Genomic DNA, 23,498 nt, shown 5'->3' on the forward strand with positions numbered 1-23,498 from the left:
GCACTTTAAAAATGGACTTTGACAAGTTGTTCCCTGACATTGGCCAAGAATAATAATAAAGTGGAATTTTCTATGTCCATCATCAAAATAGACCATATAACTACAGTAATTATAGAAGAGTGGCATTATTGCAGAAATACACACACATACACATTTTTCACATGATATAGGTTACATTTTAAATTAGTAGGAAGGGATGAATATTCCATAAATAGATTGGAATGATTGGCAGTCCATTTAGGAGAAATATAGATCCTTATGTCATTCCTTACACAAGAATAAATTCCAACTTAAAATCTATCTATATACATATACAAACATATATATATAAAGAAATGGTCTAGTGGTTAAGATTCTGCACTCTCACTGCCACAGGATGGGTCCATTTCCCAGTCAGGGAACCACACCACCCATCTGCTGATTGTCACACTGTGGTGGCTGCGTGTTGCTGTGATGCTTAAAGCTACAACACCGGTATTTCAAATACCAGCAGGGTCACCCATGGTGGACAGGTTTCAGCGGAGCTTCCAGACTAAGACAGACTAGGAAGAAGGACCTGGCCACCCACCTCCGAAAAAACTGGTCATGAAAACCCTGTGAGTAGCAGCGGAGCGCTGTCTGATAGAGTGCCAGGAGGTGAGAGGATGGCGCAATGTGACTGGGCAGGGTTCCGCTCTGCAGTGCACAGGGTCGCTAGGAGTCAGAAATCGACTCCATGGCACTAACAACAAAAATAAAAAGAAAACTTTGAACGTATTTAGCAATCTTAGTGTGGGGAAGAAATCTTTTTCTGGACAAGAGGAAAACAAGAAAACATAAAGGCAAATCTTGCCAAGTGAAATACATCCTCATAGTGAAGGTCACCACAAATAAAATTAAAGACAAACACCAGGCTGATCGACAATTCTTATAAAATACGTGAGAGAAAAAGGAAATTCAAGTTAAATAACAAGATCCTATTTTTAACCTATTAGATTGGCAGAAGGAAAAAGACCCCGCAGGAGATTGATACTATGCCCCGTTACCGAGGCGTGAAGACACAGGCACACTCTCCTCCACTGTTGCGAGAATACAAACTGGTAGAGCTGTTTGGGGAGGCAATTTGGCAGGATCCAACAAAATTTTAAAGGTACATAATTCTAATACAGCATTTCCACTTCTAGAAATCTGTGCTGCAGAATATTCATGCGTGCACAAGATCTATGTGCATGGGGCTGCTGACTGCAGTTCTGTTAACGATTGTCAAGAACTAAGCACCTGAATGTCTTATCAGTCTTCTGTATGTGTGCGTGTGCTTGTGTGTGTGCATGTGTAAAGAGAGGGAGGAAAGGGGTGACAGAGAGAGAGAGAGACTGCAACAAAGATTCAAACTGTTTTGCAATTATTTTGCATAATGAAATTTTTTTCTTTTCTTGTTTTGGTGACCCAGAGTGATGACAGGACAGCTGGGCTTCATGGGAAAATACGGCAAAAGAGGGACTTTTATGTTTTATAACATATACTTTTATATTATTTACATTTTCTAGTGATTTTTAAAAACAACAAAAAAGAAAAATGTAAGCTACAGAACTGTGTCTTATGGTTCCATGAAGGTAAAAGAACTCTACAGAGGTAGACATACATTTATTTATCTACTATAAATGTCTGATAAAAACACACCCTCACTGTGAACAGTGGCTGCCCCCTGGGCGTGATAGGGAGGTGATGGAGAGAGAAGGCAGGGCTTTTTACCTATATATTTCAGTTCTGTTTGGTGCTTTGATGAGCTTGTAACATGCTTTTGAAATTTAAAAAAATGAGTAAATGAACAACATGCCAATAAAGAGAAGGGGAAAGAAAGGCAGCTGCTTTCAAGCTCAGAAGGAAGACAGGGAGGTGTCTTCCAGATTGGGGAAGAGTGGGTAGACAGCAGCGAGCACAGAGGTGGTGGAGAGCGCGGGCAGCTGGTGCTGCACGTCCTGGGAGAGCTGGAGGGGGACGCATTCATGCACAGTGAGCACTGGCCTGCAGGCAGGAGAGAAGCACTGAAGAGAAAGCGAGGACAAACGGAGGTCGGAGGTCCTGAGGTTGGCTGTCTGTGAGAAGGGAGACTACAGTTGGAGTCTAGCTGGAAGAGCACCGAGAAGGTACTGAGTAAATGCCATAGGGAACGGAAGGTGTTCTCGTTTTTAGATGTGTCTCCTAAACATATCAGTGATTTTATTTCTGTGAAAACCAAGACAGTTTTCTTCAGTTAGAACCATCTTCTTTAAACCATGACCGTAGACCACCTGTGCCTTGGCTAATGTGATTCACAATGAATGACATTTCAGAGCAATTGGCTCTCTTTATCTCTATTATTTTATGTTTCTACAGCAGGATTGGGACTTCCCTTTTGCTGTAGAAGGGAGTGAATAATAGAGGAGAGAGAATGCGTGTGTGACAAATTCAAATGTGATAATAATTCAATTTTAATTTGAAGAAGACTTACCTGAGGAAATTGCATGGTAAACATGCTATTTGTGTAAAATATCCTTAAAATCCATGCAAAATCTACACTGTCTCCCTGGATGTGATGCATAAAGAAATCCTGAATGTGTGCTGAGTTAAAACCAGCTAAACTGGAAAGAATTTGTGTTTTGGCGAGAGAAGCATAAGTACAAAGGACTTAGGAACAGCCAGGTTCCTGCGGAAGGAGATACATATGGTGTCTATTGCGGCATTTCACTTCTTACTCCTTTTGAGTGAGAATAAAATTATTGTATTCTTTGCTTTTCAAAAATCTTCTCTAGTTGTTTTTCTGGTGTGGTTGGTCAGCAAACTCTGATCCATAGAAGAAGTCTGGGAGAGTCCATTAAATATATCTGGATGTCACTGCACTTCAAAGCACCGAATATTTGAGATGCGTCCTATGGGAACCAGTAAATATAATTGATTATCTTGATGATGATGAGATCATATCGCCAGAAATTTTAGCATCACAGCAGATTATCCTTCCTTTTAAAAGGTGAAGTTTTGGGATGAATTTTGCGTCTAATGAATGCATGGGTCTGAGAACTGTTCTACCAAATGGTAATAATGATTCACTTTGAGGTTTTGACACGTCTTCTGTCTCTCTAGGTTTCAGTAATTTCTAATGTCCAGTCCAGCTTCCAAATGCTGTCCTTCCATGGTTAACTGGATCTTGTCTGTTAGCTGAGGGCGGCAAATTAACACAACAGAATTTTATTCCCCATGGTTGCAATAGCTAAAATAAGTAGTACAATAGTCCCCTCCTTACCTGAGGGGGATACCTTCCAAGACCCCCAGTGGATGCCTGAAACCATGGATAATACCAAACTCCATATTTCCTATGCTTTTTCCTATACGTGCATACCTATGATAAACTTTAATTTATAAATTAGACATAATAAGACATTAACAACAATAATAAAATAGAACAATTATAACAATATACTGTAATAAAAGTTACCATAGCTCTTAGCAACCTCAGCATATGATTTTTTTCCTGTCCTTATGAAGTCAAGAACTTTCACCTTTTCTCTTAAAGGAAGAATTCTACGGCTTCTCTTTGGCATATCCGAATTGCCAGCATCACTACTCTTGCACTTTGGGGCTATTACTAAGTGAGATAAGGGTGGCTTAGCCACAAGCACTGCGATACTGTGACAGTCGATCTGATAACCCAGACAGCTACTAAGCGACTAACAGGCAGCCTACAGTGTGTGGATGTGACGGACAAAGGGATGACTCACCCCCCGGGCTGCATGGAGTGGGACAGGATGAGATTTCATCACCCTACTCAGAATGGTGTGCAATTTAAAACTTGTGAATTGTATATTTCTGGAATTTTCCATTTATATATTTCCAATTTCCTATATATATATATGTTATATATTTTCACTATATTTTCCATTCCATTTTGGACTGCCGTTGACCACAGCTGACCCCGGGTAACTGAAACCACGCAAACCAAAATGGCAAATGAAGGCGCACTACTGTGCTGGCGGAGACTCAGAGAAAGCGGCGTGCTCGTGTGCTGCTTGTAGGTGTGTGAATTGCTACAACTTGTTTTGGAAAGCAATCTGGCAATATCTACGGCACTGAATAACTCATACATACCTGATGGTGAAGAAGCAGGACACAAAGGCGGCAAGCAGAAAGCAACGTTCTTCTCTCCTCTCAGTGACACTCCGTCTCTTTTATGGTTTCTTTCTTGTCCCTAGCTGACATCAAAGGCAGTTTATATAAGCTTTTCTGTCACTTTTCGATTTAAAAAAGTCTCTAGTCAGTTTTATTCAAACATTGACACTGTAAAAGTCAAAACTCCGGACTTTGCATAAAGCTTCTCCCTGCGCCAGGCAGGTGCTTTGGAGGGAAAGGGGGGCCGCCGGCTTCTCCGCTTCGCGCGGTCTCCAGGCTTAGAACCTGGCCCGGATGGAGACGGGGAAGCAGGGGCGACGATCAGGAGGTCCGGAGAGGTATTGCCTGTCTGCCACTGTCAATAGCGGGGGGTGGACGCGCTTTGGACTTGATAGACCCTTAGAGCAGACCTTTTCCCCCCACGGAGCACTTTCCTTCAGGTTTGGCCACCAGGAAACCCCGGTCGCTACTTCTATGATGTGCAAAGGGCCCCTTGCACGGCCCCAGTTAGTCTCTTCCTCTGCCTGGTGGTGTCTCCACATCCACTCCCTGTTCGTAGAGCTCATCACTTCTCCAGGCACCTCTTGAGCAGGATTCAAAACTGCTCCAGGCCGCCTCCGTCCTGCCGTCAGGGGAACACCGCACCGTCAGTGGAAGCGAGGCACAGGGCGCAAGCGGCTCTTTACTTCGCTGCCTTTGGCCACTGCAGTCACCCTCTTGCCTGCAGACTTATTTCAGGGGGCAAGAGTAAGAAACTAGGTAGCTGTGACCCCAAACTCCAGGAGACAGTATGGAGTTCTCCCGGTGTTCCCCTGAAGCCTCTCTCAATAGCTTGAGGTGTGAGGGTCGCTCCCTCCGCCGCTCCCAAAGGGGCAAAGAGAAGGATGATACCCCCGCCTTTCAAGAACTTCCTCCGGAGAAAGTCTCCCTCAGCCCCGCCTCTTCTACCCCCAACCCCCACTCTTAGGTTGGTGTTGGCCTAAGGCCTTAAAACCAGCTTTTGACCTTTGCAAGCCGAGCACATATGTATAGGACCCCTGAGGAATGTGAGAATGCCCACCATCTCTTTTCCTCTGACTCTTGGACCTCTGGCTAAGATTTGAGTCCTGTTTTACATCTTAATTTACATCCCTTTGACCTAGCTATCCCACTCTTTGGGAATCTATGCTATAGAAATAAAAGTACCAGTGTACAAAGATATTTACAGTTGTAGTCAGAGAGAGAGAGAGAGAGAGAGACAAAAGAAAGAAAGGAAAGAAAGAAAAAAGAAAGAAAACTTAACTCCATAAAGGAATGGGGGAATGTTTGATTAAATCACATGCACTGTGATTTCGTACAGTTCCATGGTCACACAATGGAATATTATGCAGCCATTAAAAATAGTTATACTTTATTATTTGGATGATATTTTCTATATATTATTCGTGGGGAATAAAGGAAATTGCAGAGTGATGTGATCAGGAAGAATACACCCAAGTTATTGATAATAGTCATCTTAGTGGGTGACAATGACAGCAAGAATGGGAGGAGCTTCATCATTTAAAAAATATGTTGTTATATTGTTGTATATATTACAGCAAACATTTATACTTTGGCAATTAAAGAATAATGTAATAAAGAAAAATAAAGGAAGAAATATGAAGAATTCATCAAACTATAAGGAGAGATTGCCCAGAAAGTGTTGAGTTCTAAAAAATCTTCAAGGAAGAAATAATTTCCATGCTGTAAAAACTATTACAGAGCATGGGAAAAATGGAAACCTTCCAGTTTAATTTTTGGAGGCTAGATTTACCAAGATACCAGAATTAGAAAAGACTGATCATTAATGCAAAAATGCAAAATAAAACATTAGCAAATTGAATTAGTATATTTAAAGGATAAGGCAAAGTAATCAAGCTGAATTATTCCAGTTACACAAGATTGCTTTACATTAGAAAATATATTAATATAATTCACAACCTGAACAGATTAAAGGAGAAAACCATAGATTTTTAAAAATATTTTGATAAAATTCAACAATTCCTAATTGTTTAAAAAAAAAGCTCTTTCTTCAGGGCCGGTCTGGTGGCCCAGCAGTTAAGTTTGCACGTTCTGCTTTTCAGTGGCCCTGGATTTGCCTGTTTGGATCCCAGGTGCGGACATGGCACTGCATTACACGCCATGCTATGGTAGGCGTCCCACATATAAAGTAGAGGAAGATGGGCACGGATGTTAGCTCAGGGCCAGTCTTCCTCAGCAAAAAGTAGGAGGACTGGTAGTAGTTAGCTCAGGGCTGATCTTCCTCAAAAAACAAAACAAAACAAAACAAAACAAAAGCTCTTTGGTGAATTGGGAATACAGGGATCCTTCCTTCAGTTGATGCGTGATGCGCTATATTCCCAATGCCCCTGAATTCCCATCTCGCTCATCTGCATTGACACGTCGGGGCTTCTCCTCTCCTGCTGCGTGCTCTGGTTTCCTGCTGGAACTGACTAATAGGAACCTCAGCAAGAAGTTTGAGGGAAGATGAGAGTGAGGTCAGAGTATTTGTTCCTCTGACTCCCTCCCCGCAAGGTCACCTGAGTTGTCACTGTGCTGCTAAGGGCCGCTGACTCCACAGGACTGTCTCTCTCTGGGTTCTTGAAATTGCTCCCTCTGTTGTCCCTTTGACGTAGGAGTGGTGAAAGTGCAGCTGCTCCTAAGCCTTGGGTTGCTGCGCTACCCCTGCGGTCCCCAGGACACAAGCCTTCATAAAGACGGATTCGCAGTAGCTCTGTCCTATAAAGTCATCAAGAATACTGAATTGGGGAGTACTGAACCATTGGTCCTGCAGAAATGCAGGGTTAGGTTCCTGAGAACCTCTGGCCATACATTTTTGTCAACCCACGAATACGGAACCTCGTTTTACATGTGTTTCTGTTTAAAGACACCTCGTATAATGTATACTGTCCATTCATGAACATTGAACTCACAGCCAGTGAGACCAGCCCACGCCGGAAGGAAGCTTATCCAACACGCATTTTCTCTGTAAGGTGCATGGCTGTGCTTAGGACACTAGGGAGCACGTCAGCACCTCGCTTGGGGGCCGTTTGAAACAGGAAAATCACCAACGAAAGCACAAAAATGTGAAAAGCGTGTCACGAAGTAGACTGTGAAAAAACACCCGCTTCCGTTATGAAGGCTGAGACAAGGAGGTGGAGGGCGGCCAACCTCAGCTGGGAAGCTGCACGTCATGACAGATTTTTTGCCACTCTGCACATGTCTGTGAATAACTGTGAAAGCACCGCAAGCATTGATTTCAGAGTTATAAATAAATTTTAGCAAGTAGGTGAATTTGCAAATACGGAATCATGGACAATGAGGATTGACTGTAGTCCCTTTACAAACAAATTCTCAGATTATGCTATTTCAAAAAGCCAACGGTTTCTTACTGGTAGTCTGAGTTTATAGGTGTATATGCCAGAAATCTATGGCAAATATCACATCGAATGATGAAAAATTGGAAGCATTACTAGTAGAGGAACAAGGAAAGGCTGCTGTACCATTCATTGTGCCGGAAATCTTTAGCCAAAGTGATAAGAAATAGAAATAAGATATAAATATTGGCAAGGAAAGATGAAAATGTCTTTGATTTAGATGACATGATTATCCATCCATAAAATCCAAAAGAATAAATTAAAACCTATTTAACCAATAAGAATGCATCAGTGTGGATGGTATTAAATCAACATTTAAAAAGTAATAGCTTCCCTAAATGCCCGCCAAAAGCAATCAGAAAATGTAATTGAAAAAAAATCCATTCACAACACCGATCAAACCTCTAAAATTCCTAAGAACAAACCCAACAAGCAAAATATAATATTCATGAGAACAAAAGATAAAACTATTAAAGGACCAAAAAAGCAAATCTGAATGAACGAGGAGTTAAACTATGTTCCTAGTTTGAATGACTGAATATTTTTAAAATGTCGGTCATCCTCAAATTAATCTATAAATCCTTTGCAATGCCAGTTAAAGCTCCCTTCCCCAACCCAAAGCTTATAACCCACGTCAGATGTTATCAAAAATTCATTTGGAAGAACGTATGCACCAGACCAGCAAGGCTGACTTTGAAATAGGAGACTAATGAGGATGTCAAAGTACACAACAGTTTATAGTAACTTAAAAACTGTGACAGAAAGGGAAGGAGTACACAGATCAGAGGAACACGGTGTAGAGTCCAGACACAGGCGTAGGCATACATAGGAATTTAGTAAATGACAAAGGTTGTCCTTTGGACCAGTAAGTAAAAAATTCAATAAATGCTCTTGGAAAATAAATGGTGCAAAAAGCTATTTGCAACATATGTAATAAAAGACAAAGGATAAATAGACAGAATAAATAAGTAATTCTTACAGATCAATAGGAGAAAGTACAAAAAAAAGGGCCTTGGGCAAAGAATATAAAAAGACAATTTAGAGGAAAACACACAAATGACCAGCAACTAAATGAGGAGATCCTCAAATTCAATAGCAATCAGGGAAACGCAGATTAAATAAGAATGAGATATCATTTTCAACCATCAGTTTGGCAAAAGTTGAAGAGAGTGGTAACAGCAAGTGTTGAGGAAGCAGAGGAAATGATATTTTCCTTCATTATATGTGGTTCAGCTCTTTTGGAGAGTAACATGGCAATATAAATTAAAATATTTTAGATACATACACCCTATGATCCAAAAACGCATTTCTAGTCATCTAATGTAGAGAAATACTTTCACATTAGCACAAAGAGATATTGATTTAACAGTGAAAAATAGGAAACCAACTTAAATGTTCATTAAAAGCAGAATGTTTGAATGATCTGTTATGCTTTTGTGCTATGGATCACTGTAGCAATTTTGTTTAAAAAGCTAGATCAATATATACCAGCATTAAAATATCTCTGACATGTATTGTCAAGTGAAAAAGGTATATTGCTGAGAATGCATGCAATGCTATGGAATATATGTTAAATAAAAAAATCCACACAGACTGTTTATTTCTATTATTATCTATGTAGGTAGGTGTGTAAACACATAGAAAAATGTCTGTAAGGATACGTGCCAAATTAATAAGCAGAGGTGAATGAGATTGAAAAGTGGTCATCAAAGAGACTCTTGCTTTATTTTTAATTTTCTTCTATTTTTTTAAAAGTTTAATTGTAGTGAAAAACATATGACATAAAGTTTACCATCTTAACCATTCTCAGTTGTATAGTTCAGAAGTGTTAAGTATATTCACATTAGTGTGCAACAGCTCTCCAGAACTTTTTCATGTTGCAAAGCTGAAACTCTATACCCATTAAACAGCAACTTTCCATTTCTCCCTCCCCCAACCCCTAGTAACCACCATTCTTTCTGTCTCTCTGAATTTGACTGCTTTAGCTACCTCATACAAGAGGAATCATAAACTATTTGTCTTTTTGTGGTTGGTTTATTTCACTTAGCATAATATCTTCAGCATTTAATCCGTGCTGTAGAGTATGTCTGAATTTCATCCCTTTTTAAGGCTGAATAGTATTCCATTGTATGTAAATACCACATTTTGTTTATCCATTTATCCATAAATGGATACTTGAGTTGCTTCCACCTCTTAGCTTTTGTGAATAGTGCTGCTGTGAACATGGGTGTGCAAATATCTCTGAGATCCTGCTTCCTTTCTTTTGGATATATACCCAGAAATGTGATTGCTGAATCATGGGGTAGTTCTGTTTTCAATATTTTGAGGAACTGCCATACTGATCTTGTTTCATTTTTCTTATCTGCATATTTCACAAGAATATATTTATGTATTGTTTATATAATTAAGAGTAAAGGAAAAAATTAGTTTAGATAGATGAAGTTCAAAGGACACCAAACACCAAGTAATAGCGGTTTTGGTGACAGCTAAGAATGGGGAGGCTTGGTGGTCTCTGGCCTACCGAAACACCTGTGAACTGAGAGTGTTGAAAAGGATGCATTTAGCATTTAATTAGCCCTACTGATTGTTTTATTGTTCACAAATATCCACAAGCCTCACCTTGGGGAAGCTTATACTTCTCCACCCAACAGATAACCAGCATGGCCATCTGACTTGCTTTGGCCAGTGAAATGCGAGCAAAAGTGCAGAGAATTGACTCCAGTTTCAAGAGCCAATCCTTGGTTTTCTATGTCCTCTTTCCCCTCTGCTGTGATAACCAGCAATGTCCCAAGCAGAGGCCGCAATGACAGCCAGGGTCTTTAAGGGAGGACGTGTGTGTAACAGAGTTGCAGCCAAACTTTGATGCATGTAAACCATGAGTGAGAAGTAAATCTTAGGGGTCGAAAACAACTGGACTTATTTATGATGCCACAGGACAATGTGGTCTGTCTGTCTCATGTAAAATGTTTTTGTGACAGATGACATGAGTGGAGCCATATTAAAATAGAGCCAGAGCAGCTATTTCAGAAGAAGTGCCTTGTGTGTCTTGTTTTCTTTACCTTCCAAACTGGACCAAACGACCAACATTCCAACAAGTCAGTAAGGACAAGAAGATCCTGTTTGTAAGGACTGATGTATTTGGACTTTGCTGATGACTCAATTGCTAGCCAATCAATGAAGTACAAGTCTAGCCTTTTGCCTGAGAACCGAATCTCAAGCCAATCTATGAAGTACAAACCTAACCTCACCTCGTCTAGCACAAATGACCTATTCTTTAATGCAACTTACTTCATCTTCCTCCCTGTTTCCCGTAACAATCCTGAGCCCCTCTCCTGTAATTGGGACACTATTAAGGTTTCTACATAAATCTATGTCCCCTGAATTGCAATTATTTGATCCCCAATAAACACTTTGCTCTTAAATTGGTTTCTCTTTTTGTAGGTTGACAACTTAAACCCCCTCATCTCCGTGAAGTCTGTGGACTCTGAGTGAGAACAGGAATATGTAAACTTGAGGCCTCTTCTCCTCCAGTAACCCTCGGTCCTCTTCTGAAGATAGGTATGCTCCACCACAGTGCCGGGGAAAAATGCCCCTACCATACGTCTGGATTGTACTTCAGGGAAGAGGCCATGCAGCCCAGGATGTGGCACCTCAGAAATCATGCAGAGTCCCATAAGCCTGAAAGAGATGGAAGGTTTAGCCCTGATCGCTTCCTGGAGTCTAGATACAATTTGGACCAGCTTTAGATGCAGTAGGAATGAGCCATAAGAGGGTACGCCTGCTCTCCCATGAAAAACTGTACCATGTTTAGGCAGAGGAGTACTGTCTCCATCTCATGAATTATCTTCCAAAGGGCAGCTTTGAGAGAATTTGCCAAAGTGTGAGCTGTGAATCTATTGGTTATAGGGATCAATCAATGCATTACATTTGGAGCAATGGCAAGTGTAGCATATCGCAACTGCTTCTAGAGAGCCCTCTGTCAACTGAAAAAGAACAATCAGCTTCATTCTGATAAAATAATACTTCTCTGCTTTGCTTACACAGTTGTGCCCCATTGGCACTAGTCCAATTCAAGGTGAAGGTGAGGGCCGATCAACCAGCCACACTGGAAGCCTGACTTGCTCACCAGCAAACCTGCAGTAGTCGTGTGCTACCAGATCTCACAGCCAGCCGTGCTGGGAGCTGGCTCTGTCTAATAATGCATCTATAGCAGCCACATGCACCCAGGCCTTGCAACCAGCTGGCCTAGGGGCCAGCCTAGCTTACCCACATGCCCACAGCAATAGCAGCCCCACCACAACAGAAGGGCACACATAGCCCACACAGAGGACACCCCTGGAGCATTTGGCATGGGTGAGGAGAGGGGAGCATGCTGCTGGGCCCCATGAGACATCTCCTACATAAGGCCACATTTCCAAGATTCGGACGTGTAGCTGATCTACCTAATACATAGAAATAAACAAAAAGAAGTAGGCAACATGAGGAGATAAAGGAATATATTCCCAATAAAGGAATGGGACAATTCCTCAGAAAAAGAACTAAATGAAACAGCAATAATCTACCTGATAAAGAGTACAAACTATTGGTCATAAGGATGCTCACTGAACTTGGGAGAAGACTAGATGAATACAGTGAGAACTTCAACAAAGAACTAGAAAACATAAAAAAGAACAAACCAGAGCTGAAAAATACAATAATGGAAATGAAAAATTTACTAGAGAGAATCAACAGCAGAGTAGATGACACAGAAGAATAGATCAGCCATCTGGACATGAGAGAAGAGGAAATCATCCAAGCTGAACAGAAAAAAGAACAACGATAGTCTTGTTGTTGAAGTGAACTTCAAGTGTACTAATATTCACATTATAAGTGTCCCAGAAGAAGAGAGAGGCAAAGGAGCAGAGAACTTATTTGAATAAATAATACCTGAAAACTTCCCTAACCTGGGGAGAGAAACAGACATCCATGTCTGGTAAGCACAGAGAGCACCAAACAAGATGAACCCAAAGAAGGCCACACCAAGACATTTTATAATTAAAGTGTCAAGAATTAAAGATAAAGAGAGAATCTGAAAAGCTGCAAGAGAAAAGCAGTAAGTTACCTACAAAGGAAACCCCATAAGGGTATCAGCTGACTTCTCAGTAGAAACCTTACAGGCCAGAAGGGAGTGCCACAATATATTCAAAGCACTCAAAGGGAAAAACCTACAACAAAAAATGCTGTACCTAGCAATGTTATCATTCAGAATGGAGGGGAGAGATAAAGAGTTTTTCACACAAGCAAAAACTAAAGGAGTTCATCACTACTAAACTGGCCTTACAAGAAATGTTAAAGGGACTTATTTAGGTGGAAAAGAAAAGGCCATAAATAGGAATAAGAAAATTATCAAACAAAAAATATCACTGGTAAAGGCAAATACACAGTAAACTTCCTATAAAGTTAGTATAAAGGTCAAAAGACAAAAGTACTAAAATCATCTATACCTGTGATAAGAGGTTAAAGGATACACAAAAAATAAAAGAGGTAAAATATGATATCAAAAACATAAAACATGGGGAGGGGAATAAAAGTGCAGGACTTTTAGTAAGAGATCAAACTTAAGAGACCATCAGCTTAATAGATTGCAATATACATAGGCTATTGTATATAAACCTCATGGTAACCACAAACCAAAAACCTATAATAAATATTCAAAAAATAAAGAAAAAGGAGCCCAAACATAGCACTAAAGAAAGTCATCAAATCACAAGGGAAGAGAGCAAGAAAAGAAGAAAGGAGCAGAGAAGAGCTATGAAAATATTCAGAAAAAAAGTAACACAATGGCAATAAGTACATATCTATCAATAATTACTTTAAATGCAAATAGACTAAATGCTCCAATCAAAAGACCTAGGGTGGTTGAATGGATAAAAAAACAAGACCCGTATGTATGCTGCATACAAGAGACATGCTTCAGACCTAAAGACCCTCACAAACTGAAAGTGAAGGGATAGAAAAAGATACTCCATGCAAATGGAAATGAAAAGAAAGCTAGGGTAGCAATACTTATCTCAGAGAAAATAGACTTTAAAACAAGGTGAGGACAAAAGCAGGCCCTGAATTTAACCTCATTCCATGGAAATAGCTAAAAATTCACTTTATATTTGTTAGTTATCTTAGTATGATTTTTTTAGCCAGAAAAGTTTTGACAAAAGATTATGCAAGAAAAGTCTTTTAGACAAGCTGTGGCAGAAAAAACCCTGAATCATTACAAGAATTACTCATTACCAGTCAAAAAAGAGCCTGATGTTAACTCCATGAAAGCAGCTATTAAATCAAGGGCATGGATTCCTCTGGCTAATTTTCTTACTTTCTGGCTTATCTCCAGCTGACTTGAAATGCTAACACAATTGCTGAGAAATTGATACAAATCCAAACACAGTAAAATCCACAGGACTTCAGGGCTCCTGGAATTCTTTGAAACAATTGTTTTAAGCAAGTGTTAATCCTCAAATCTCAGCAAAACTTCCTAAGAATATGGTTTTCTTGTCTCTAAGAAGATACACAGTGTCAAAGATGAGGTCTATGCAAGTGCATGTTTTCTCCTAGTCTTCCTATATGTAACGTCAGGAGTTCCCGAAAGTGCACTGGTTAATTAGCATTTTCTCAATTAATATCTTTCAATCTTCCTTATAAGACAAGAGCATTCTGGGTGAAGCATTAGGGGCTAGGAATTTGGAATCCTAGCTCTGACTTCACTGCTGACTAACAGGATCTTGGGCAAGTCATAGCATCTCTGGGCTCACTTCTGTCTATAAAATGAGGGTAAAATAATTATGGCTCATCTATATTATCTGATTTGTTAAGACAAATGTCATGACCACATCAGCATGAAATTTGGATGCGATTGAGGCTGAGAAGAGGCTCAGACACACTTAATCAGGATGGTGAAAGAAGAGGGAGATTGGAACCAGGACAGAAACACTATTCCCACTCCTGGCTGAGGGCTTCACCAGAGTGTTGGGGTCAGGGAGTACAGGCTGGCGGCAGAGCCATTTTGAAAACATAATTGTCTCTTGAAATCATGGTATATTTGTTATATTTAAGTTAACTTTTAGTAAATTACATACGTTATGATATATATGATTATATATATCACATATTATGATATTAGACAGATAGGTAACATGTTCATTTGTTCTCAACTGATTTTTTTTTTTTTGTCTTTTTAATTTCCCAAATCAGAGGAACTCTCTGGATGGTGTCGAGGGGCGAGATCTGAACCACATGGATCTAATTCTAGTATTTTGATCAATGAACCATTTCCATCCCCCATCCTGGCTCCGAGATAGATAGCGAGGCAGACACAGTGAGCATCTCTCTTTAATTATGGGGACGTAAGGAATCATTCTGGTATGGTTATGCCGTCCCTTCCTATCTAAGTTTTTCCAAATTGACATGTAAAGCTGACGTTGCCAATTGGCAGAGCACTCGGTACTTTTTTAGACACTTTGTGTCACATCCCCACCTTATCGCCTGGTACTAACATACAGATAAATTAATATACTTAGAACTATTTAAATTGCATTTCTTAAAGGAAAACAAAAAGCACCAAAAACTCAAAACAATAATTGACCAAAAAAGGTTTTAGAATGGTCAAAAACAGAACGTTCACCATTGGTAAAAAGTTCAGTTTGTGCTTCTTACTTATAGCCAATCTTGGTGAGCATTCTTTAGTTTATTTACATAAAATGACTTGGGCTTCATCAACTCTGCTGAAAAAAAGATGAAAAACACCGGTAACCACCAGGAAGCGATCTACAGGGGACAGATTCTTTAATTATGCCATCAATTTCCAAAGGCATATCCGTCGCACTTGAGTTTGCAGAATATAAAAATGGATTGGAGAAAACTCAATTTCAAGTGCTAATAAAAAAGAACACAAAAGATTTTATTCACCAACAATCTCTATTTCCTTTGATTTGCAGTTTTCAGAAAGTAACAGTGTCATTCACCTCCAGGGTCAGAGAGCCGCTTCCCGGTGGAATGCTGATTAGAGGACCTGCCTTGATGTACACTAAAAATGCATGGATGACAGCCAGCTCTTCATCACCACCGCACAGCAGACACGGCAATCATGGAGAGCACGTTGACAGGAAGCAGGGGCCAATCACTGCACAGCTATCGAGGCGCTGCGCAGGCAGAGCACATTGCTGATTTTGTTTTAGACATCCTCTCAATTAATACCTTCTTTCCAAAGGAAGAACGCACTATCGCAGATAACACAAAATGGTAAATAATCAGCCCCAGGCTTTCCTCAAATCCCTTCTCTCTGCTTCCTGAGAGCCATTTTCTGGAATTCCCATCTGGAAAACATAGGACAACTCCCACATCAGTCACTGTGTTGGTCACAGATTGATGAGTAGTTCTCACTTCTCTTGGAATCGATGAGTAGAAGTGACAAGGGAGGGGTGGGTGGGGCACTTTCACTGTAATGGCAATGTTTGATTTCTTAAGCTAGGTGATGAGAACATGGGCATTGTTGTATTATTCTTTACTCCTTTTTTTTCCTGCATATCTTAACTATTACATAGTATACTATTTTTAAGAAAAGTAGACTTAAATATGATGGTTTGGGGAACTAATTCAATTCCCTTAAGTTATTTACAGTTGCTCCAGGTAAGAATTATTTCATGCAATTAAAATTTTCTCCACTCGTCAAACATTTCTGAATATTTTTAAAATTATAAAGATATACATAAAAACAAGTAGCAAAGACAAACACTGGTCCCTCTTTGACCCCCTATTCTAGCTTCGCTTTCCTCCCCAAAGATACCCACTCTCTTTGTTCAATATATATTCTCCCAGATCATTTTCTGTATCCATATGTACATATATTACACATTATATTTCTAAGTGTAGTGCCAGTTTTGACCTATGCATCTTTCTTGGGCATTCATCTCTTAAGGTTGGTGGGCAAGAAGAAGGAACTGATGTCCTGGGTTAGAAGGGATAGGAATGTTTGAAAGGAAACATTCAATTGAATTATTAAAGGGACAGCTATGATCTTAGTGGAATGGAGGGAACCGTGTTTGAAGGCAACCATGGCTTGTTAAACCTGCCCTAGACTGTGTGCCCAGAGACTTGTCCAAGACGTTGTGTGAGAGAACGGAGAGGCGACAGCTCCGAGTTGAGTGCTTGGGAACTTTTTGGTCAGCCATGACTGGAGTACCAGCATGTCCCTTGGCTCATGGGCTGGTGGTAGAGCCTGAATGACCCTGCTAATCAGGAGAAAGCTGAGCAAAGAAGCTGATTTCATGACCAAAGAGGCTGTGCAAGTGGATAATTTAGAACTGGCGTGAAGCATCTTTTTGTAAGGGCCATGAGTTGGTGACTCACTGCTCAGGGGAAGCGCGCATCACACAGGAAGAACAAGGCTGTAGTCCTGCAGTCCAACCGAAAGAGGAGTCTCCCTTTTTCCCATGGGTCGCAGTGGGAGATATAAGTGTCAAATTTTGGAAAACCTGGCATTTTGTGGCTGATTTTGAGACAAAAGCTCTTCTTTCAACTCCTTGGGAATGAGAATCTCAACATAAAGCGAGACTCAGGATCTGTGACAGGGGGTCTGTGAACCGCATACTATATGCAAACAGTGAACTTAGAGCCAGGTGCCCTGTCTTCGCACTGCGACCATCTTCTAGCTCTCGGTGCTTCCATGTTCTTCTTTGTGCATGTGTGTTTCTTTACTCTTCCCTTACAACTTTCTCTTCCTCCTTTGTGTATCTAAAATGGATCCCTTGGTGTACAGACAGTTTCTGACTTAATGACGGTTTGACTTACAATTTTTCAGTTTTACATGGTGTGAAAGTGATATTCATTCAGTAGAAACCGTACTTTGAACTTTGAATTTTGATCTTCCCCCAGGCCAGTGATACTGCGGTAGGATAGTTTCTCAGGATGCTGGGCAGCGCAGCGAGCCGCAGCTCCCACTCAGCCATGTGATCACAAGGGTGAACAACCCATAGACTTACCACCACTCTGTACCCAGACAACCATTCTGCTTTTCACTTTCAGTATCGTATTCAATAAATTACAAGGGATGTTCAACACTTTATTATAAAATAGGGTTTGTGGTAGATTTTGCCCAACTGTAGGCTAATGTAAGTGTTCTGAGCACGTTTAAGGTGGGCTAGGCTAAGCTATGACGTTTGGAAGGTTAGGTGTATTAAATGCATTTTCGACCGATGATTTTTTCCACTTATGATGGGTTTATCGGGATGTAACTCCATTTTAAGTTTAGGAAGATCTGTAGATCTTTTTCTCGTACAAGTTGTTTTCACCTGGTTGAGTAGTCTACATATCGTAAAATTCCCCCTTGGAAAGCGTGCAGTTCAGTGGCCTTAGGGTAGACTCCTTTTTAGCAGTGCCTGCTTTCCTTCCAGGGGTTGCAGGACCTCTTTTGAGAAGCAGCATTCTTGCTGTACTTTTCTCCCTCTGACAAAGATGGCCTGTAAGAAAGCACATCTGCTTTTCGCCACGGCTGCCTCTGTCCGAGCTGGCAGCAGTCTCCCACCTGCGGGCCTGAGGCGGACTCGCCCTCGGAGCGCCCACGGCTTCCCCTCCCCGACAGGGATCTTCGCTCAGGCTCACGGTATCCGACAGAGGGAGAGAGTTAATTCACGCAGACCCTGTTGATTTTTGCCATCTTCTCGGTTCGTCTCTTTTCTTAGAGGAATAATTAGGATATAGCTAAAATTCCTTGGAGCCAAACTGAGTTTCTGAATTTATTGCATTCCTAAAATAGTGGAAAAGAAATAAAGAATTGGACCTCAAAAATATCAGGTAGAAGCAAATTATGTTCCTGTCTGATTGTGAGGCAGCCTGGCAAATCCATACCTTTGGGGATATGACAAATGCTGAGAAAGGATGTTCCTTGATGTCAAGAAAATAATGAACTGCCTTGTGCAAGTGAGTATCTTTCTTCTTGGGACTAATTAGACTGTTCAAGAAACCTAGTCAGAGAAGGAGTATCTGATATTTGTCTGGTTCCCTGCACAAAATGATGATCCAATGGCCAGAAATAATTGTGGGCAGACATAATTTTCTGAGAATACAATAAACGGAATTCTAAACTGACAGAAATTAAGAACGAAGGAATAGTTACTAGCTTTCCAAACAATTTGGCATTTTTATCCTGCTGAAATTCTGCTATATTGCATGTGGCTGACAATAAGTGGGTCAGAGACTGCAGAGATTTCCATGCTAAAAATTCTTAGACTTATCTATGAATACCTCAGAATGTAAAACAAGACAGATTCTCAGAAACTAAGGACTATCAGAGTTCTGTGATTACCCAAGATCGTGTGCCAAATCAGAGCTGATTTTTATACTTTAAATTGATGTTGGAAACTTCCCTTGTAAAAGCTAATGAAAATTATAGCTCCTAGAGTTCCAGGGAAATTGAGAGGTTAAGAAAGATGCTAAATTAGCTTTGCTAGTCTTAGCTGCTCGTCTACCATGGAACATTGAAAAACCACCAGACAGAAAAGCTTTCCTCACACAGCCTCAGGAACTGGGCCAGTGGTGTGAATCTGCCTCCCCTGGGAGCTTAGTGAAAATACAGGGGCCCGGGTCCCACGCCTCCAGCTCTTTCAGTAGATCTTGGGTGGGATGGAGGCCTCTAAAATTTTAACAAGCTCCCTAGATAATTCTGAAGCCCATCAATATTTGAGAACCTCTAACACCGTGAAAACAGTTTGAGTTTAAAATCAAATAGACGTGAGATCAGATTTAGAGTCCATCATTCTATGGCCTTGAGCAAGCTGCTGCTCTCTGAAGCTTAGTTTTTTTTCTACTTTTATCTACTTTCCAGGCTGTTGTGAAGATTAAGTTAATGGCATGTGTTAGGTGTTTATCTCAGTGCTTGCCACCTAGTGGATGATTAATAAATGGTACTTCCTGAATTAGTCTGCTAGGGCTGCCATCGCAAAATACACAGACTGGGGGACTTCAACAATGGACTATTTCTCACAGTTCCAGAGGCTGGAAGTGCAAGATGAAGAGGTCAGCACGTCTGGTTCCCCTGAGGCTCTCTCCTTGACCTGCAGACAGCTGTCTTCTTGCTGTGTCCTCACAGGTCTTTTCTCTTTGTGAGTGTCCTGGTATTTCTTCACCTTCTTATGAGGACATCAGTCTTATCAGATTAGAGTCCCAATCTCACCGCCTCGTTTAACCTGAATTACCTCTTTAAAGGCCCCATCTCCAAATACAGATTTTGTGGGGACGCAGTTCAGTCCCTAACACTTCCCTTCACCCCATCCTCTTACTGATGCTCCTTCTCTTTCCCATCAGCATCAGCAGTAATTTATGTTTGAACTATCTTTAACTCAATAATTTTACAGTACTCATTTGCTAAAAGCACTGGTTGAATGTGCGGGTGAGGGGAACGGGGATGTGGGTATTTTGTTGAAGGCAATGGCTTCATGGGAATCCAGTTCCCAGAACCCTGGGCCAAGAATATAACAGAGACTCTACTCTTAGCTAAAGGAGCTGAAAACTCTCACTAGTTCAATTTCATTTAAACAAACAAAAAAAGGGACCTAGATGGAGAAGACACAGAATGCCCCTGTGTCTAAAATCTGGGTCCTCAAATTTCCAAATTCTGAAGGGCTTTTTTTTTCTAAGATTCACAAGAAAGAAAAAGAAAAGTCTTTTCAAATTTCATAAGTGGAAAGCTTCACTTTGTGCTATTTTATTTCCTGACAGAGTGGTTACTTAGCACCTATTTTTAGAGTCCATAATATTCAGTTTCAGACAGATGAGGCTTCCTTCCAAGCAAGCTGCCTCTCCCTTGCCCGTTGCCCAACCGTCTCCTTCATGCTTGCATACAGAGCTCCATAGAGGCCAGCAGCCTCATCGCAAAATCTGTGATGCGAATTTTGTTCATTCTGGTGCTACATGGCGGCACCTTGCTGCCTCAGAATCCATCTCTGATATAACTGGAGCACACCGAAATGAATCAGTCTATAAATGACTCAAGACACAGCTAGAAATCTTCAGCCACTGCCTTGTTCTCTTATTCATATTAGAATGAATTAAATTTCTGGCCTAGACTATGAATTTTACCTCGTTTCCAATTCCATTCCATGGCTATATGTTTTTTCCATGAAACCGAAGCAGCCTTCTAAAAATATATTCATTTATTATATATCTTCCTCTGCTTGATTTAAAATGTGCCACTATGATTACTCTGAATTGTAAATGACAAATTGAATGGAGAAGGCTGGAAACAGTTATGTATTTATAATGATGTAATGAATATTTTTCTTTGATAACTTAGGTGGAGAATAAGGCTCCAGTTAGGGGTACTTCTCATGTGTTACTGACAGGACCATTCTGATCACTCCAGTGAAATACTCCCACTCTTTGCCCTTGTCACTTCTTGTCTGCTCCACACTTGGGAAAGGAACTGTATAGTTCAATTCTATAATGTCAGAGCTTAAAGAGAGCTTAGCATCTCTGAATTCAGTCCCCTCTCTTTTTCTCAACTTTTAGTTAAGCCAAAGTAAAACCACAGGATTTCCCAGTGCCCTCCCACTGTGAGGCAAGGTCTAATTTCCTGCTCCTGGTCTCAGTCATGTGACTGACTTTGGCCAATTGGGAAGTTAGTAGATACAATACAAGAAGAGTCTTCAAAATAGGCTTGTGCAACTGGGCCTGTTCTCTTGTACTTCTGCTGTTGCTGGAGAAGAACATATCTGGGCTAGCTGCTGCTTCCAGGAGGAGGAAAAGACGCACGTGACCAGAATTGCCTCCGCTAATCTTCTTTAGCCACGCCTAGAGCAGAGCTCCCAGATGTTCTGCAGATGACTGAGTGAGCCCAGCCACGATCAGCAGAGCCACCTAGCCAAGCCCGGCCTAGATCCACCAAACACCAGCCAACTCACAGATACGTGAGTTACAAAAATGAATGATTGTCATTTGTAAGTCATTATGCTTGGGGATGGGGCACTGTGCAGTATTTTGGGGGCCATAGCTGATATGTGAAGTTTGTTCACTTGTTTTGTGTTGTTACCTGCCAGATCTCTCCATTGTAAAACTTGTTTTTAATCTTTGTAATTTATAAGCGATCTGTGCGACGATACTTCAAGACCACGTGAATAGCCAGCATCCAATAACATTTCACTCAATCATTTCAGCAGCCATACATGATACTTGTCTGAGTCAATTATTACATTGAGAATTGCAAAATGCTGAATTTTCTATTATTCCTTCTACACTGATCAGCTAGTGTGCTTTTGTTAAAAAGATCTTTTCCTCCTCCCAGTTCTATTTTAGTACTAGTATGAATTAATGGATTCTCTTTCATTCATAAATTATTATCCATTGCTATCATTATTCTTTCTGATGCTCAAAATTGTCCCAAGTTTGGCCAGTGGGAGCTATTTTAAGTCACCTCCTGCGTCCTTACCATATGCTCCCTTTAGTCTTTTAGCTCTTCCTTGCCTTTTGGCACGTGAAATATTCTCTCCTGCTGGATTTAATTTGCTAATATTTTGTTAAGGATTTTTGCAATGATGCTCAGGGTCTGTAGTTTTTCGGTAGTTTCCTTGCCACGTTTTCGTATCAGAAAATTGTCCTCATAATATGAACTGAGACGTGACACTTTCTCCTCCATTTTTCTGAAAGAATTTGTGTAGAATTGGTATTATTTTTTCCTTAAATATTTGGTAGACTTCATCAGGAAAGTCATCTGGGACTGAAATGGTTTTTGTAGGAAGATCGTGAACTATAAGTTAAATTTATTTAATAGATATTGGGTATTCAATGATCTATTTCTTCTTGAGCGAATTTTGAGAGTTTATGTCTTTCAAGGAATTTGTCTGTTTCATCTAATCATGCAATGTATTGAAATAACATTGTTCCTAATTTCCTTATTATTCTTTTAATATCCATAAGATAGGTAGTGATGTCACCTCTTTTATTCCTGATGTCCATAATTTATGTCTTCCGTTTTTTTCTTTATCTAGTGAGGGGTTTATCAATGTTTTTGGTATTTTCAAAGAATCTATTTTTTTATTTCACTGATTTTCTCTAGTATATTTTCTGTTTCCTATTTCACTGATTTCAGCTTTTTATTATTTCCTTTCTTCTGTTTGGATTGGATTTCAGTTGATCTTTATTTCATGTTTTTTTAAAGTGGAAGCTTATATCATTGATTTAAGACTGTTCTTTTCTAATGTGAGCATTTAATGCTATACATTTCCCTCTAAACATTGCTTTAGCTGCATCCCACAAATTTTAATATGTCGTATTTTAAGTTCATTTGGTTAAAAACATTTTTTAAAGTTCCCTTGAAATTATACCTTAACCCATTGTGTTATTTAGAAGTATATTGTTTAATTTCAGAATATTTGAGGATTTTACAGATGTTGATTTTTACTTTTATTACATTATGACCAGAGAATATACTTTATGTAATTTCAATTACTTTAAATTTAAGATATGTTTTGGGGGCCCAGAATATGGTCTATCTCAGTGAATGTCCCACAGGAACTTGCAAAGAAGATGTATTCTGCTGTTGTTGAGTGGAGTGTTCTAGAGAGGCCAGTTGGGTCAGGTTCATTGTTCAGGTCTTCTATAGACTTGGTGACAGTCTATCTACTTGTTCTGTCAACTACTGCAAGAGAAATGTTCAAGTCTTCCACGGTAAGTGTGGATTTCGCTGTTTCTCCTTTCAGCCTCGTGTATTTTGGAACTATGTTTTTAGGTTCATACACATTTAGGATTGTTATGTCTTCTTTTTGGGGAAGTGACCTTTATCATTATGCAATGTTCTTCTTTATCTCTGGTAATTTTCATTGCTCTGAGTCTGCTTTGTCTGATGTTAATACAGTCACTTCAACACTATTTCACAATTGGTATTTACATGGAGTAACTTTTCTCATCCTTTTACTTTTAATCTGTCCTTATCATTATATTCACAGTGTATTTCTTATAGAT

The 23,498-nt window shown here is 40.1% G+C and overlaps 1 long non-coding RNA gene across 1 annotated transcript in view; it reads right to left on the minus strand.

The window, feature by feature from the left end:
- Positions 1 to 1,399: 1,399 nt before the first annotated feature.
- LOC138918497 (uncharacterized) overlaps positions 1,400 to 23,498 on the minus strand; it is a 63,010-nt gene continuing 40,911 nt past the window's right edge. The window contains exons 2-3 of the long non-coding RNA XR_011427936.1: positions 4,102 to 4,205; positions 1,400 to 3,174 (exon numbers count right to left, since the gene is read on the minus strand). This is a non-coding gene — a long non-coding RNA (uncharacterized lncRNA). The remainder of the gene's footprint in view (positions 3,175 to 4,101; positions 4,206 to 23,498) is intronic.

This window comes from Equus caballus, chromosome 17, assembly GCF_041296265.1.
Source record: "Equus caballus isolate H_3958 breed thoroughbred chromosome 17, TB-T2T, whole genome shotgun sequence".
Lineage (NCBI taxonomy): Eukaryota > Metazoa > Chordata > Mammalia > Perissodactyla > Equidae > Equus > Equus caballus.